Source organism: Miscanthus floridulus, chromosome 8 (assembly GCF_019320115.1).
Source record: "Miscanthus floridulus cultivar M001 chromosome 8, ASM1932011v1, whole genome shotgun sequence".
Classification (NCBI taxonomy): domain Eukaryota; kingdom Viridiplantae; phylum Streptophyta; class Magnoliopsida; order Poales; family Poaceae; genus Miscanthus; species Miscanthus floridulus.
Genome location: NC_089587.1, coordinates 191,222,812 through 191,241,234, shown reverse-complemented (window position 1 = coordinate 191,241,234; position 18,423 = coordinate 191,222,812).

Sequence of the window (18,423 nt, the reverse complement as noted above, 5' to 3'; positions counted from 1 at the left end):
AAGGGAAAATATGTATACAAGACACAAGAGATCAACGTTCATGATCAACAAAGATAGCGCTCATCAACAACATATGTACTATTGTGACCTATCAATATTCATGATCAATAAAGATGGTTCTTTCTCAACAAACATATGTCTCATTATGGCCCTCCCTGAGTTGTTTCCAATAAAAACAAAAAAGCAAAATGGCTGAAAAGACGCCTGAGCATACCGGCCGAGAGCAAAAGAGCTGAAAACATGCTTGAGCCCGCCGATGAGGGTAGCTAATAAGCTAACACCCGAACTAAAAAGCAAAATGGCTGAAAAGACGTCTGAGCATACCGGCCGTGAGCAAAAGAGCTGAAAACATGCTTGAGCCCGTGGATGAGGGTAGCTAATAAGCTAACACCCGAACCAAAAAGCAAAATGGCTGAAAAGACGCCTGAGCATACCGGCCGAGAGCAAAAGAGCTGAAAACATGCTTGAGCCCGTCGATGAGGGTAGCTAATAAGCTAACACCCGAACCAAAAAGCAAAATGGTTGAAAAGACACCTGAGCATACCGACCGAGAGCAAAAGAGCTGAAAACATGCTTGAGCCCGCCGATGAGGGTAGCTAATAAGCTAACACCCGAACCAAAAAGCAAAATGGCTGAAAAGACGCCTGAGCATACCGGCCGAGAGCAAAAGAGCTGAAAACATGCTTGAGTCCGCCGATGAGGGTAGCTAATAAGCTAACACCCAAACCAAAAAGCAAAATGGCTGAAAAGACGCCTGAGCATATCGGCCGAGAGCAAAAGAGCTGAAAAGATGCTTGAGCCCACCAATGAGGGTAGCTAATAAGCTAACACCCGAACCAAAAAGCAAAACGACAGGAACCAAGCCCGAACACAAATCAGAGCAACGTTAAGAACAAGACCCTCAAGCTCCTTGTTCCAAATAGAAAGAGGCTCGGGGGCTAGACTCAGAAGATCCCAAGAAGCACTACACGGTTTGGCTCAAGAAAGCACTCGGACAACGCTTGTTCCTGCTCAACAAGACTTGAAGAAAACAAGACGAGACTTCTAGAGCTCTACCATGAAGTGCTTGGGGGCTAGCCGGTCCTAGGATATTTTTGCAACCAGAGATAGGACCAGATGCTAACCACACTACAAGCCAAGCCGAGAAGAAGAAGCTAGAGATATCCTAAGTCTTTTCAGTACTAACAAGAACACAAAGTTTATCGAGACAACGGTCTACACCAGGTTGTTTACAAGTCAGGGTTGTTTACAAGTCATAGACAAAAGCCAGACAAGCACTCAATAGATCAAGGAAGCCTGCCAATCTACATATACCAAGTTGTTTACAAGGCACAAACTAAAAGCCAGAGAAGAACACGACAGATCAATAGAGCTTGTCAAGACAATGATCTACCAACCCAAGTTGTTTATGAGACAAAGAAATACAGACAAAGAAGACATCAACGAAAAACAAAGATTCTCCATTCAGTTTTCAAGTATAGTGTTTTGTTACAGAAGCTAGAATACAAAGGACAAGTACATCAGGCATTATCATCAGGGGAAGAAACATCAATGTTAAGATTATCTACAATCTTCTTAGTCAGGGGAAGAAACATCAATGTTAAGATTATCTACAATCTTCTTAGCTAAGTCATCAACCTCAGGCTCCAACCTCTCAATAGTATCTAGGTACTCTTGGCTCTCGGCTTCATCAGCAACCTTAGACAAAGGAAAATCCGAAGAAAGAACCCGGACCTGGGCAAGAACATTCCTGGTGCAAAGATGGGCACAATGCTTCACGAACTCCTAGAAACGGGTCGACACTTGGGGGATGAATTGAGCCCAAGAATGACCATCGTCTACTGAAGTCCGAAGAAGGTCGGCTACCGACCGAAAAGACTTCCACAAAGCTTTCTAGTTTTCAGTAGCCGTTGCCAACTTGCCAGTCAAGTCCTCGATGGTCTTTTGGGCCTGCACAAGATCTCTATCAGCTCCACGCTTAATCAATCTAGCAAGCGCGAGTTCTTCTTCAGCTTGTGTAATTACCTCCTCAGCCTTATTGTGGCTAGTTTGAGCGAGCGTCTTCATCTCCTCGATACCCTCTGAGAGCTTCTGCTTTTCAACTCAGAGAGCTAGACCAGGCAACAGAAACAAGTCAGCGGAAAAGAAAATCAGAGTACAAAAGAAAAAACAAAAAGTCAGCAGAAAGGGATGCCAGAATACAAAAGGAAACAAAAAGAACCCGCAATACCTTTACACTCGTTCTTCGTAGCATCCTTTTGCTTCTCTACCTCTACCACCCGGGCACAAAGAGTTTTCTCCTCCTATTGGTGCGTCTAACGCTCGGTCTCCAACTCGGCCTAGAGGAGGTCAAGCTCAGCCTTCAGGGCGCTTACCTCAGAAGACAACTTTTTCTTGTTTTCGGACGAGAAAAAGAAGCCGGTATGATCCCGAGAGAAAGACTGAACAAAGAGAGAGAATGAGAGAAGGCATAAGAAGAAAACGAAGATCGAACATCCAAAGAAAGAACTCCAGAAAAACTAACCTGAAGCTTTTCACCAAAAGAAGTCGAAAGGCCCCCCAGGCAGCAGTCAACTCTGACAAACAATGGGTGGCATCAAACTGCAGCAACACATCGTTGTCCAAACGCTGACTGCTGGTTCCAAGGGGAGTAGAGGGAGAAGTTGGCATAGGCAAAGAAGGCAGAACCAGGGCTATATCCTGGGAAGCCCTGGCTACCTCCCTAGAAGTACCCACCGCCGTAGCCACGGTCACCTTCGGAGCAACAGGATCAGCAGCGACAGGGGACCCGGCTTTCCTCATAGCTACCTCGCCAACCGAACATTCCAAGTCCAGAGACTCAGTGCATAGAGGCGGGTTAGAGGACTGAGAAGAAGTAGGCGGAAGGTTAAGGGAAGGCGAGGGTCTGCAAAATCATAAGAAAAATTGATGATAAGAATATGAGTCAGGGAAGAATAGAGGAGAAGCAAAAAAAGCATAACAAGGAATCACTTACTCAGCTATCTTCTTCCTCATAAAACCAAAAGAAGACCTCATAGGGGGAACCACGGCAGCAAAAACGTCCCCGCCACTCGGCGGTAGGAGCGGCATAGCCGGTACTGGAGCCCCAGAAGAACTCGGTACCGGAGCTACGGAAGAACTCAATACCGGAGCTACAGAAGAACCCGGTGCAGGAGCCTCAGAAGAACTCGTACCCGACGACCGCTTACTACAAAAAGATCAAGACCAAAGTCAAAACAAAAAGGAAGGATTCAACAGCAGGAAAATAAGAAAACAACTCACCGCCGCATGATAAGGGGTGCATCATCATCCTCTTCTTCCTCAGTCTCAACCAAGGCCACCATAGCACCAGCTGAAAAAGGACAAAAGTACTCGTTTAAAGACGAAAACAAGCAACAGAAGGATAGAGCGTATTAATGTGCTCACCTAAGAGCATGCTAGCTATAACTTGAGTACCTAGACAAGTACTCAATTAGCGAGCTTTCTTGGCAACGGGCACACCAGAAGAAGAACCAGCCGCTCGCCCCCTTTTGCCGATGCTACGAGCAGCTCAAGGAACTGAACGAGGAATGTACTCTACATATACATCAGGGTTTGTGAAAGAAACACCAGGAAGTATTATGGTGGTTTGCGACTTACTGGTTAAAGAAGCCCCAGCAAGACTACCCCCAGCCCCCACAATGGTAGGGAGGTCGTGAAGGGGAATTGGGTCAACGAAGTTACGCCCCAATTCCTATGAAAAGAATAAGACAACAAGACAAGGAAGATTAAGCGAAAATAGATACAGCAAAAAGAAATACAAAAAGTACCTGCACAAAGAGAAAACAACTTACAGCTAGAGGCGGGTTCTTTGCACAGAACTCAGAGACGGTAAGCGGGACAACACTTGCTCCTTTCAACATCTTCTGAAGACGCTCTAGTACCTCCTCATCGGTCAACTCAAGGGTAGAGACCATGCGTGAAGGATCCTTAGCCCTAGAGTACTCGAAGCCAAAGTTCTCTCGCTCCTTCAGAGGCTAAACATGACGACGAAGAAAACTCGAGACGATTCTGAAGCCGGTCAAGCCCTGCTGCTTTAGAGTGCTTATCCGCTCAAGGAATGGCTAGATCGCCTGGAGCTCGTCCGATGTCAGGGAGTTCTTTTCCCATCGGTCGTTAACCGAGGGACTAGATCCAGAATGAATGGCGAGAGAAGGAATCAAATTGGCGGCATAGAACTAGTCAGCACGCCAATCCCTCACAGAGTCAACCAGGTCATAGTCAAAGAACTTGCTCTTAAGACCCTGGCAAAACTGAATCCCACAGCCACCAAGAACATTGGTGTCTTCGCGGCGGGGTTGAGGCTTCAGACGAAAGAAGTGACAGAAGAGAGAAAGAGAAGGAGGAATTCCAAGGAAAGTTTCACAAAGATGAACAAAAATAGAAAGATGGAGAACGGCATTGGGAGTAAGATGGTTCAAACTAACCCCAAAATAACCGAGAAATTGATGAAGGAAGGCGGAAGCAGGAAGGCAAAGTCCAGCATGGATAAAGGAGACGAAGAGAATAATCTCACTAGGGCCTGGAGCAGGGACCCGATGCTCGCCTGAAGCTCTCCATTCAGCAATGTCCTTGCTCTGGATCAGACTATCGCTAACAAGCTCGCGAAGCTGGTCTTCAGTCGTTGTCGGAGCCGGCCAAGACTTCTGGGCAGCCCTCATGGCCACGAACTCTTGGTTCTCGACACGGAAAGAGATGACTCCTCGTCCATGAAGGTTGCCTAGGACTTGCTCAGGGCTTTCTTCCTACCCATGTACTAATGGAGGCAAAAAAGCACTAGGGAAAGAGAAGGCTCAGACGGCGGCGCTCAGATGGCGGCGGCAATGGCGACGGTGGAGTTGTGAAGGCTAGGGTTTTTTCAAGGCGAAGGCAGGGTATCAAAGAAAAGGAGGACAAAGGCCTTTAAATAGATTTTACACCGGTAAAAATGCGGCCCACCAGGCCCTGTTAAAATATGGTGTGAGAACGCAACGGTCCATTTACTGACACAGCTAAAATGACGGAAGGCACAAATCCACACAACGGTACAGTTCAACAGGTAGATTTCGGACTCATCCATCCAGTAAAACGGTAGAGTTACCATATGGCTGCAAATAGAACTCATCAGCCATGAAGCAACGGAAGGTTACCTCACAAGGAACATAACAACCCGGTTCAAACATAAAGAACTCAGCCATGACATCAGCAGAATAAAGAATGACAACTCAGAAGACAAGATTCTCTCTAGTACAAATGACTTCAAAAGATACAAGATTACACATCTTACAAGACCCAACGAACTCGGTACCACGAAAAGCAAAGTAGCAAAGAGGAACTCGGACACGGCTAGGCTCTAGAACAACTACGTGTTCCAAATTGCTACTCGGAAGGACAAACCGCCCTCGGCTACACTGTTTTCTTCAAAGGACGGATGCAGTGCAACCAAGGTGGAAATCAGCAGCATGGTAGGACAACATGGAGTGGAGAAGGTTGGCAGGCATCTGTCTACCCAAGACCGATGTGATGCTGGATATGGTGTTGATCTGCACCGGACAGTCTCAGGGCAGGCGACGAGGATCAACCCAGAACTGCCAGATGAAGGAACGAAGCCCACATCACAAGACTTCCTCCAACTACCGCCACGTACATCCTGGTACATTGCTGCTGCGGGATTAGCCTACCTCTAATCCTATCACAAGACTTCCTCCAGCTACGACAAGATATACGAAAATAACAAAATGCACCCGGAGGCTGCTCTGCTTCATAAACTACCATATTCATGACTACAGAGACTTCAGAACAAGTAACAGAATGCTCAATGAATCAAAACAGCACTCTAGGGGGCTATTTATAGACCGAAGGAGCGGTGCACATGGACTAAGAGCACCAACGGAACAAGCCTAACAAAGGACATAGTGAAAAGATAGAACTCAATAATGAAGGGGAACTCAGGCATGAAGGAACAATACTCGACAACAAGTATATTCAGGAGAATATACCAACGCAGTACAACCCATGAACAAAAGGCATTTACACTCAACCACCACCATACAACTACACCTAACAACAGCGGACTCTACATCTGAAAGCAGCAGACTCTATGTCTAAAAGCAGCAGACTCTACATCTGACAACAGCAGACTACCAGAGAATATGCCAAGATTCTGTATCCGAGTTCTTTTTTAACAATGCTCGAGGGCTGCAACAGGGGAAGTTTTCAGTTCGTTGAACAACTCAAATTCAAGACCCTCCAACTTTTTGTTCCAAATAGCAAGAGGCTCGGGGGCTACACTCAGTGAGTGCACTTTTTCCTTCAAAAAAGCACACGTCACTCAGAATACTTCTTCAAGACAGACGACTTCAAGGCCACACAATAAAAAGAACCTAGAAATAGCTATATTTGAGCTCTTTTCGACAAAAAGAACCCGGATATAGCTAAATCCGAGTTCTTTTTGACCTTCGACGAAGAATCAAGGCGATTTCAAGAAAAGACCCTCAAGCTTCTTGTGCCAAATAGCAAGAGGCTCGGGGGCTACATCCAAATGGGAGTACTTTTTTCTTCAAAACGGTACACACCACGCGAAGATCTCACGAAGCGCTACACGGTTTCGCTCAAGAAAGTGCTCGGACGACGCTTGTTCCTGCTTGACAAGACCTGAAGGAACAAGACGAGGCTTCCAGAACTCAACCATGAAGTGCTCGAGGGCTTATCGGTGCGGGACCCATGGGATACCCCGCAAGGAAGGGAGAACTAGTCTAACTAGGATTTTCCCCTATAATCTTAGTAGTAGTATTATTCTGTAATCCTACTAGGAACTCTTATTGTATACCGACTAGGACTCTGGCCTCCTGACTATATAAAGGAGGACAGAGCTCCTTGGATCAGGAGTTCAGAGAACAATTGTACACAACACAACACTTTACAATCAATCCAACGCAGAGGCTAACGCCGACTGGACGTAGGGCTATTACTCGATCAAAGATCGAGGTTCCGAACCAGGATAAATCGACTGTCTCTTGCGTTAACCGTCGAGTTCTGCATACGCTGAAGACCGAACAATACTGCCCCGGGGACCCCCATGGCAGGCTATCGGTGGTCAAACATCGACAGGGCGGAAGACCGTGGTTGACAACACGGACAAGCTCGAGGAAGCCGGCACGCCGTATGTATGGCGTATAACGCTCGTCCCACTGATGCGCCCTGGTGTGAGTGCGGGGCCTCAAAGGAGGCAAGAACACCTCTGCGTCGTTGTCACTCAAGATGTGTGCTCGGTGCTAGTCGTCGTACTCCACCTCCAGAATGGGGTACAACGGGTGCTGCGTGGGAGGGGCCATCTTGTTACAAATTGATAAACAAAGCGTTAGAGTATTTAAATTAACAAAATTCAAGTTAACATTAGTAAGTTCACAAACAAATCACAAACAAATTCACTAACCTAACTAGCCTAAATCTCTAAACCCAAAATCCTAACTATACTAGATAATAAATACATAATCAATCCATATAAAACTTTGGTTCTAAAATTACAAGTAATCTCTCCGTCTTAAAATAAATATACATCTTGCTTATCGAGTAGTCAAATATGTTTAAGTTTGATCAAAACTAAATAAACGGTATCAATATTTCTATCTCCTAATTAGTTTATTACAAAAGTATACTCCATGCTTAATGTAATAGTACATATTATGTTTCATAAATATTAGTACGCTATTATATAAATTTGATCAAAGACACTAATAGTAGATACAAAAAATACCAACTATACTACATATAATAAAAAAGATGAAATCGAGAGGGTGGTACCTTAGAAGCGGGCGGTCTTGACGCGCCGGCGTTCGTGGCGCGACCGGCTAGGGCGCTACGCGGCAGGAGTGGCCGGGCGCGGCGTGGGCGAGCGGACGAGGACAGACCGTGCGGGCGCGGCCGAGGGCGAGGCGAGGCCGGGCGGGCGCGTGCGCGGCGTGGACGGGCGGGCGCGGGTGCGTGCGGCCGCAGGCAGGGCGCTGGCGGCGGCGTTCGGGCGTCGGGCGGGCGGGCAGGGCAGGCGAGCGTGCGGGCGGCCAGGGCTCGCGCGCGGGGTATATATATGCTCCTGCCGCGCCACAGATCAGGGCGCGGCACTGCTGCGCCATGGTCGGTGGCGTGGCAGGACCCTGTGCCGCGCCACCATGTATGGTGCGGTATGGCGCGACACAGGCATTTGACCGCGCTAGGGCAATAGGCGCGATAAAAAATGTTAGTTTTTTTTTAAAAAAAGACAGTATTAAATTTAAAATTATATTAAAAAAAGGTTAAAATTAAAAAAAAACGTCGCCCAGTCTCCCTCCGTCGCCCTCTCTCAATCATTATCCTCTGGCCCCTTTCATCTATCTCCGAGCAAGAGCACGCACACTCTTTCAGCTGCCTGCGATACTATTTGTCTGTGATGAGATAAAGGAATTCATTATTCTATGACGGGCTCACAGGCATACAAAATTTAAAAGGAAAATTAAATATTTTCACCAATTATAATACGACAGATAATTATTTGATTTTTTTAGGAGGTTGATTTATTTTGGGACGGAGTTCATCACTCTTATTTTTTCTAATTTAGCACATAGCCCTTATGCTTTAACGTTCTCATTTTTTTTTTCTAATTTAGAAAATGGCCCTGATGATTTAACCAGATCGGAGAGGACTGGCTGGTTCTAGATTGTTGCCTCCGCTGCTGCATGTCTATTGCTGCCGCCCAGAGGCACGACCGCCCGATGCCAAGCACGTGCTATCTGCCATCACGCACATCGCATGTGCAAGCCAGCAGACTAAGGGCTTGTTTGGCACGGCTTCTCTCGAGGGGCTTTCCCGGAGGAGCCGGAGCCGTTTGGAGGAGCCACAACTCTGTTTTTTACTGAAAAACGGCTCCTCCAAGAAAACATTTGGCAGGGCTCCTCTGAAGGAGCCGGAGCCGGAGCCGGAGAGGAACCCTGCCAAACAGGTCCTAAGTCCCTTTCCATTGCACTTCCGCTTATAAGCCATACTCTTTTAGCTAATAAATAGTATTTTTCTCTCGTAACAAATCAGTCAACGATACTTTTTGTCATGGTTTATCATGCCAAGAGAAAAGGACATTAGGCTGGTGCGACGCGGACTCCATCTCAGGCGCGGGCCTACGCGGGCGGGGCTGCCGGACTCGCGTTTAAGCTGGTGCGACGCGGACTCGATCTTAGGTGCGACACGGACTTGATCTCAGGTCTTAGAGGCAGGGCGAATTAACTTGGGATTCGACGATAACCTTTGTTATTTTTTAGGTGTATGTAGAAGATTAAAAAATATAAGGTACCCCAATGATTTCACCTCTTCATATAGTACGTATACAAATACAATTTCGTACCCCATCTTAGTCTGTAGGCGTATTAAGTTCGCAAAAGAAAACGCCGCACTCGGCCGACCACATGCGGTCGCGCCGCCCGCCGCCGCACCTTTCCCCATCAGGCCGCCTCCGTCCGACCGTCCCGCCACCGAGGAGAGGACCTGGCCAGGGGGATCGAGCATCGCCGCGGGAGGAGAGCGACAGGGATGTGCGCGCATGACGGCGAGCTGCCTGGTGCCAGGTGATGTCGGCATGGTCGAGGTCGACTTTAGCGACAGCAAGATCCACGTCGGCCGTCACCCACTGCGGTTGACCTTATCCTTTGTCACCCGATCCACCTCGTCTCCTCTGCCGCCACACTGCGTGTCGTGCCAGCGGGCGTAGACGGATGCGGCGTCGTTCTGCTACTTGCTCCACCTGCGTTGTGTTAGATTGATCTCTAACCTAACTGGACCCAATGGCCCAGTTAGGCCTTTGATTCGCACACTGATCGGGGGCGCCCAGCCCACCATGGCTGGAGGGTCCCTGTCACCCTGCGCTATAAAAAGAGGTGGGGCCGGTGGCTCTTATCACGAGGTTGACCTGAGCCGACCTCTCCACCGACAAACACTAAACCTGATCTAAGAGAGGGACGCAGCCAGTGATGGGAAGTACCTCCACCGCTGCACTGCGCCGCCGTCGATCTTCACCACCGGCACCGCATCTCCGACCCGTCTTCCCCGACCGTCGCTGTCCGTGCGCAGACTACATCAACGAACCCGATGGCGGCCTCTGAACCCTCTCCCTCAGACGTGTCAGGTTCGGTACCTTTCCCCTTCCCTCTCTGTCTCTTTAGTTTTACAAGCACTAGGATGTACAACGTCTATTTTATCCCAAATAGAATCAGTCTATGGCTAGATCTATGATCATAGTGTTCCTACAGTACAAACATTGGTACCAGAGCCTCGTTTAAGTATAGATCTAGCTTATCAGTTTAGATCCTTTCGGATCTGAGAAAAGAAGGGGTCTCGAAAGAAAGCCGAACCCTAACCCTAACTGGGTTAAAGAAAGGAGGGTTTCGGTTGAACCCTAACCCTAACTGGGGATTAAATGAAGAGGGTTTCGGCCTTAAGAATGTAAGAGCCGAACCCTAAACCCGTAAAAGTCTTCAATGGGGAAGAAAAACAGTAAAACTATAACCCTAACTTCGATCCCTAATCCCCAAATCAGTTGAATCCGAACAAAGGAAGAAAATCCGAAGGGGGAAGAAGGGGAAAGGGTGGCCTACCTCGCCGCTGCGCAGCACTGCTGTCACGTCGGTGTGCGGGGAAAAGAAGACCGAGCTAGGGCACAGCTCGCCGGGCTTCGGCCAAAGGGGCGTCGCGGCCAGGCCGCTCGACGGCGGCGCGCTCACCCGCTGGGGAGCGCACACGCCGGAGAGGGGGCCGGCGACGGCGCCAGCGCTCCACCGATTCGCCGCTTGAGTCACTCAGTGGCTGCTGTTGCTTCGCTGAGGAAAGAAAGAAGAGAGAGCGGCGAAGAGAGAGAGAGCAAAGAGCAGAATGAACGCTAGGGTTTCAAGGCGCCGCTGCGGTCGGCGTTTTGATCCTACGATGCGCACGGACGGCCGTCGGATCGGCGTGAACGGCCGAGATGGATCGGGCCGTTTCGCGGCCCAGGCGGGCGCGCGCAGAAGCGTGGCTTTGGCGGCCCAAGCCTAGGTTGCGGCCTAGGTGCGGCCGGGCGTCGCGCAGAGGTGGTGGGCCGGGCTGTTTTGCCGGCCGGGCTGAATGATCAGTGTTGTTTGAGTCAATTTTGTTTTTTCCTTTTCCAGTAAATTTTTTTTATTTATTTCCTGGAAAATGGAAATTGGCTCAAAAGAAAATAGAAAAAGAGGATTTTCCTGTGGGTAAAATTCAAGAAAATGAGTTCATTTTTTCGCTACGTATTTAAAGATGTTATTTTCATTATTAAATTCAAACCAATGAGAAAATTTAATTTTGAAAAATGGATATGTTTTAACTGATCATAATATTGTTATTATTCTGACCAACGTTGATTAATGTCAATATTATGATGTTTTGTCTTGCATCAATTCTATTTTCTGCCCAACGGTGATGTAGAATTAATGTAGAGAATAATTGTATGTTTTAATTTTGACCAACGTTGGAACTAAGGCATGCAATTGTTATTGTTATTATTTATGTTCTCACTCTATTTGAATTGTGTTTTCAGGCGGATGCAACTTGATGAGTTGTATCAAAGAGATCCCCACTCTCAAAGGTGATAACTACATTGAGTGAAAGAAAAAGATAGACCTGGCCTTTATCTTGGCTGAGGTAGACTGGGTAGTCACCACACCATGTCCCACAGAGCCTGTGGCACCGGTGAGGGAGACAAACAAGGCTGATGCCGCTTGGGCAACCAGAGAGAGGGATTTTGCATCTCAAAGAATGTCCTATGACCTTGAGCATAGGAAGTGGGTCACTACCAACAAGAAGTGTTTGGCTGTGATAAAGAACACGATTGAGCCTGCAATTGTGGGCTCAATCCTAGAGTGTGACACCATCATCGAATACCTCGAAAGAATAAAGAGTCAGTTCACTGGCTCTTCAAAGACATATGCTACACAGCTGATAAAGCAGCTGGTGACAGAGAGGTACTCTGGTAATGGTGGCATTAGAGAGCACATACTGAGGATGAGCAACTTGGCATCCAAGCTAAAATCAATGGATCTGGCTCTCAATGATGAGTTTCTTATCCATATGATTTTTGCTTCCTTGCCAAAAGAGTTTGACACTTTTGTTATCAACTACAACATACAGCCTGAGAAATAGGACATGAAGAGGCTCTTGGCTATGTGTGTGCAAGAGGAGAGGATGAAAGCTGCCAATGGTGGCTCTATTAATTATCTAAAAGATAATAAGAAAAAGAATCCTAATGCTAACTTCTCCTTAAAGTCAAAGAGAAAAGGTCCCATGCTGTATCAGCCTCAGCAAAACAAGTTCATAGTAGAGAAAGATCAATGTTTTCATTTCTACTGTCCAGATAGACATACAAAGTTTGTGGAAACGAGACACGCTGTCTTCCTAGAGGATGAAAGGATGAGGGAGAGCATGGTAGCTCGAGAAATTGACCTTGAAGAGAAGCGGGTGTATGCACCCACTCCGATGATTCATGAGCCATTTTTCTCACTACCTGCTGTCGCTACACCGACAGTGCAAGACACTGTGGTGCCAGCACCTGTTGTTATCCCGCCTATTGCAACAATGAATAATGATGAGGAACATGTTCTTCAGGATCCTATAGAACCTATTGTCACAACTGAGGGGGAGCAACAACAGCCTCAAACAGAAGATGTGCCAAATGTGGAGGCCCCTAGAAGGTCTCAAATAGTTAGAAAATCAGCTATTCCTGCTGATTATGAAGTGTACAACACTGAGGAATTTTAAATAGAGGATGATCCCACCTTATTTGAAGAAGCCATGAGAAGTGATCATTCATCAAAGTGGCTTGAGGCCATGGAAGATGAAATGAAATCTATGAATGCCAATAAAGTTTGGGATTTGGAGATAATTCCTAAAGGAGCCAAAACAGTAGGCTGTAAATGGGTCTATAAAACAAAACTTGACTCTCAAGAGAATATAGAGAGATATAAAGCCCGACTTGCGGTAAAAGGCTTTACACAAAGAGAAGGGATTGATTACAATAAAACCTTTTCTCCAGTCTCATGTAAGGATTCCTTCATAATCATAATGGCATTAGTGGCACATTACGATTTAGAATTACATCAGATGGATGTAAAGACGACATTTCTCAACGGAGACTTGAAGGAAAATGTTTACATGGCACAACCGAAAGGTTTTGTCATAGAAGGAAAAGAACGAATGGGATGCCGCCTAAAGAAATCCATTTATGGATTAAAACAAGCTTCAAGACAGTGGTACTTGAAGTTTGATCAGACAATAAAGAATTTTGGGTTTAAAGAGAATGTAGAGGACAATTTTGTCTATACAAAGTTTAAGAATGGAAAGTTCATCTTCCTTGTCCTGTATGTGGATGATATCTTACTTGCTAGTAGTGATGCCAGTCTACTACTGAAGACAAAGAAGTTTTTGTCCTCAAAATTTGATATGAAAGATCTTGGTGAAGCTTCGTTCGTTCTAGGAATCGAGATTCACCGAGATAGAAGTAAATGGGTATTAGGACTGTCACAAAAGGCATACATAGAGAAAATCTTAAAGAAATTCAGTATGCACAAATGTAGTCCCTCACCTGCTCCTATAGTCAAGGGCGACAGATATGGGGATTTTCAATATTCTAGGAACCAATATGAGATCGATCAAATGAAAGCGGTTACTATGCTTCAGCTGTCGGAAGCTTGCAATATGCTCAAGTATGCATGCGCCCTAACTTGGCATTTGTTACCGGGTTACTTGGTAGATTCCAGAGCAATCCTAGAATAGAACACTGGAAATTAGTAAAGAAAGTCTTGCGTTATTTGCAAGGAACGAAAGGCCTCATGATGACGTATAGAAGATCTGATTCACTCCATATAGTGGGGTATTCAGATTCTGATTATGCGGGAGATGATAGAAAATCTACGTCTGGATATGTATTCACTCTCGTAGGGGGAGCTATTTCATGGAAAAGCTCAAAGCAAACCGTCACGACATCGTCCACAATGTATGTCGAGTTTGTAGCGTGTTATGAGGCAACGGGGCAGGTGAACTGGCTAAAGAAGTTCATACCCGGTTTGAAGGTGGTTGACGACATCTATAGACCACTAAAGTTATACTGTGATAATAATCCAGCAGTATAGTATGCTCACAACAATAAGTCAAGTGGTGCTGCCAAACACATTGACATAAAGTATTATGTTGTGAAAGATAAAGTCCGGGATCAAGTCATAAGTCTTGAGCATATAAGTATAGTAAAGATGCTCGTGGATCCGCTTACAAAAGGCTTACCACCCAACGTGTTCAGAGAACATGTAGTCGGCATGGGTTTAAGGGAAAGCCTATAATTCCTGGATAAAAGAAGGCCCAAAGATAAGTATCTATTTCAAAACAGAGTAGTGTGTTGTAGCTGTTAAATCTATCGACAATGGACCGTGACGATGAGACATGCTCTATGCGCTAATCTGTAATGGAATGAACAAAAGTAAATGATATGAAAGGAAAAGATGGAAAGAGATCAAGAGGGAGATTGTTAGATTGATCTCTAACCTAACTGGACCCAACAGCCCAGTTAGGCCTTTGATTCGCGCCCTGATTGGGGGCGCCTAGCCCACCATGGCTGGAGGGCCCCTGTCACCCTGCGCTATAAAAAGAGGTGGGGGCCGGCGGCTCTTATCACGAGGTTGACCTGAGCCGACCTCTCCACCGACAAACCCTAAACCCAATCTAAGTGAGGGGCGCAGTCAGTGACGAGAAGTACCTCCGCCGCTGCACTGCACCGCCGTCAATCTTCACCGCCGACACCGCATCTCCGACCCGTCTTCCCCGACCGTCACTATCCGTGCGCAGACTACATCAACGAACCCGATGGCGACCTCCGAACCCTCCCCCTCTACCGTGTCAGGTTCGGTACCTTTCCCCTTCCCTCTCTGTCTCTTTAGTTTTACAAGCACTAGGATGTACAACGTCTATTTTATCCCAAATAGAATCAGTCTATGGCTAGATCTATGATCATAGTGTTCCTACAGTACAAACATTGGTACCAGAGCCTCGTTTAAGTATAGATCTAGCTTATCAGTTTAGATCCTTTCGGATCTGAGAAAAGAAGGGGTCTCGAAAGAAAGCCGAACCCTAACCCTAACTGGGTTAAAGAAAGGAGGGTTTCGGTTGAACCCTAACCCTAAATGGGGATTAAATGAAGAGGGTTTCGGCCTTAAGAATGTAAGAGCCGAACCCTAAACCCGTAAAAGTCTTCAATGGGGAAGAAAAACAGTAAAACTCTAACCCTAACTTCGATCCCTAATCCCCAAATCAGTTGAATCCGAACAAAGGAAGAAAATCCGAAGGGGGAAGAAGGGGAAAGGGTGGCCTACCTCGCCGCTGCGCAGCACTGCTATCACGCTGGCGTGCGGGGAAAAGAAGACCGAGCTAGGGCACAGCTCGTCGGGCTCCGGCCAAAGGGGCGTCGTGGCCAGGCCGCTCGACGGCGGCGCGCTCACCCGCTGGGGAGCACACACGCCGGAGAGGGCGCCGGCGACGGCGCCAGCGCTCCACCGATTCGCCGCTTGAGTCACTCGGTGGCTGCTGTTGCTTCGCTGAGGAAAGAAAGAAGAGAGAGCGGCGAAGAGAGAGAGAGAGAGCAAAGAGCAGAATGAACACTAGGGTTTCAAGGCGCCGCTGCGGTCGGCGTTTTGATCCTGCGATCCGCACGGACGGCCGTCGGATCGGCGTGAACGGCCGAGATGGATCGGGCCGTTTCGCAGCCTAGGCGGGCGCGCGCGGAAGCGTGGCTTTGGCGGCCCAAGCCTAGGTTGCGGCCTGGGTGCGGCCGGGTGTCGCGCAGAGGTGGTGGGCCGGGCTGTTTTGCCGGCCGGGCTGAATGATCAGTGTTGTTTGAGTCAATTTTGTTTTTTCCTTTTCCAGTAAATTTTTTTTATTTATTTCCTGGAAAATGGAAATTGGCTCAAAAGAAAATAGAAAAAGAGGATTTTCCTGTGGGTAAAATTCAAGAAAATGAGTTCATTTTTTCGCTACGTATTTAAAGATGTTATTTTCATTATTAAATTCGAACCAACGAGAAAATTTAATTTTGAAAAATGGATATGTTTTAACTGATCATAATATTGTTATTATTCTGACCAACGTTGATTAATGTCAATATTATGATGTTTTGTCTTGCATCAATTCTATTTTCTACCCAACGGTGATGTAGAATTAATGTAGAGAATAATTGTATGTTTTAATTTTGACCAACGTTGGAACTAAGGCATGCAATTGTTATTGTTATTATTTATGTTCTCACTCTATTTGAATTGTGTTTTTAGGCGGATGCAACTTGATGAGTTGTATCAAAGAGATCCCCACTCTCAAAGGTGATAACTACATTGAGTGAAAGAAAAAGATAGACCTGGCCTTTATCTTGGCTGAGGTAGACTGGGTAGTCACCACACCATGTCCCACAGAGCCTGTGGCACCGGTGAGGGAGACAAACAAGGCTGATGCCGCTTGGGCAACCAGAGAGAGGGATTTTGCATCTCAAAGAATGTCCTATGACCTTGAGCATAGGAAGTGGGTCACTGCCAACAAGAAGTGTTTGGCTGTGATAAAGAACACGATTGAGCCTGCAATTGTGGGCTCAATCCTAGAGTGTGACACCATCATCGAGTACCTCGAAAGAATAAAGAGTCAGTTCACTGGCTCTTCAAAGACATATGCTACACAACTGATAAAGCAGCTGGTGACAGAGAGGTACTCTGGTAATGGTGGCATTAGAGAGCACATATTGAGGATGAGCAACTTGGCATCCAAGCTAAAACCAATGGATCTGGCTCTCAATGATGAGTTTCTTATCCATATGATTTTTGCTTCCTTGCCAAAAGAGTTTGACACTTTTGTTGTCAACTACAACATACAGCCCGAGAAATAGGACATGAAGAGGCTCATGGCTATGTGTGTGCAAGAGGAGAGGATGAAAGCTGCCAATGGTGGCTCTATTAATTATCTAAAAGATAATAAGAAAAAGAATCCTAATGCTAACTTCTTCTTAAAGTCAAAGAGAAAGGGTCCCATGCTGTATCAGCCTCAGCAAAACAAGTTCATAGTAGAGAAAGATCAATGTTTTCATTTCTACTGTCCAGATAGACATACAAAGTTTGTGAAAACGAGACACGCTGTCTTCCTAGAGGATGAAATGATGAGGGAGAGCATGGTAGCTCGAGAAATTGACCTTGAAGAGAAGCGGGTGTATGCACCCACTCCGATGATTCATGAGCCATTTTTCTCACTACCTGCTGTCGCTACACCGACAGTGCAAGACACTGTGGTGCCAGCACCTGTTGTTATCCCGCCTATTGCAACAATGAATAATGATGAGGAACATGTTCTTCAGGATCCTATAGAACCTATTGTCACAAATGAGGGGGAGCAACAACAGCCTCAAACAGAAGATGTGCCAAATGTGGAGGCCCCTAGAAGGTCTCAAATAGTTAGAAAATCAGCTATTCCTGCTGATTATGAAGTGTACAACACTGAGGAATTTTAAATGGAGGATGATCCCACACCTTATTTGAAGAAGCCATGAGAAGTGATCATTCATCAAAGTGGCTTGAGGCCATGGAAGATAAAATGAAATCTATGAATGCCAATAAAGTTTGGGATTTGGAGATAATTCCTAAAGGAGCCAAAACAGTAGACTGTAAATGGGTCTATAAAACAAAACTTGACTCTCAAGGGAATATAGAGAGATATAAAGCCCGACTTGTGGTAAAAGGCTTTACACAAAGAGAAGGGATTGATTACAATGAAACCTTTTCTCCAGTCTCATGTAAGGATTCCTTCATAATCATAATGGCATTAGTGGCACATTATGATTTAGAATTACATCAGATGGATGTAAAGACGACATTTCTCAACGGAGACTTGAAGGAAAATATTTACATGGCACAACCGAAAGGTTTTGTCATAGAAGGAAAAGAACGAATGGGATGCCGCCTAAAGAAATCCATTTATGGATTAAAACAAGCTTCAAGACAGTGGTACTTGAAGTTTGATCAGACAATAAAGAATTTTGGGTTTAAAGAGAATGTAGAGGACAATTTTGTCTATACAAAGTTTAAGAATGGAAAGTTCATCTTCCTTGTCCTGTATGTGGATGATATCTTACTTGCTAGTAGTGATGCCAGTCTACTACTGAAGACAAAGAAGTTTTTGTCCTCAAAATTTGATATAAAAGATCTTGGTGAAGCTTCGTTCGTTCTAGGAATCGAGATTCACCGAGATAGAAGTAAATGGGTATTAGGACTGTCACAAAAGGCATACATAGAGAAAATCTTAAAGAAATTCAGTATGTACAAATGTAGTCCCTCACCTGCTCCTATAGTCAAGGGCGACAGATATGGG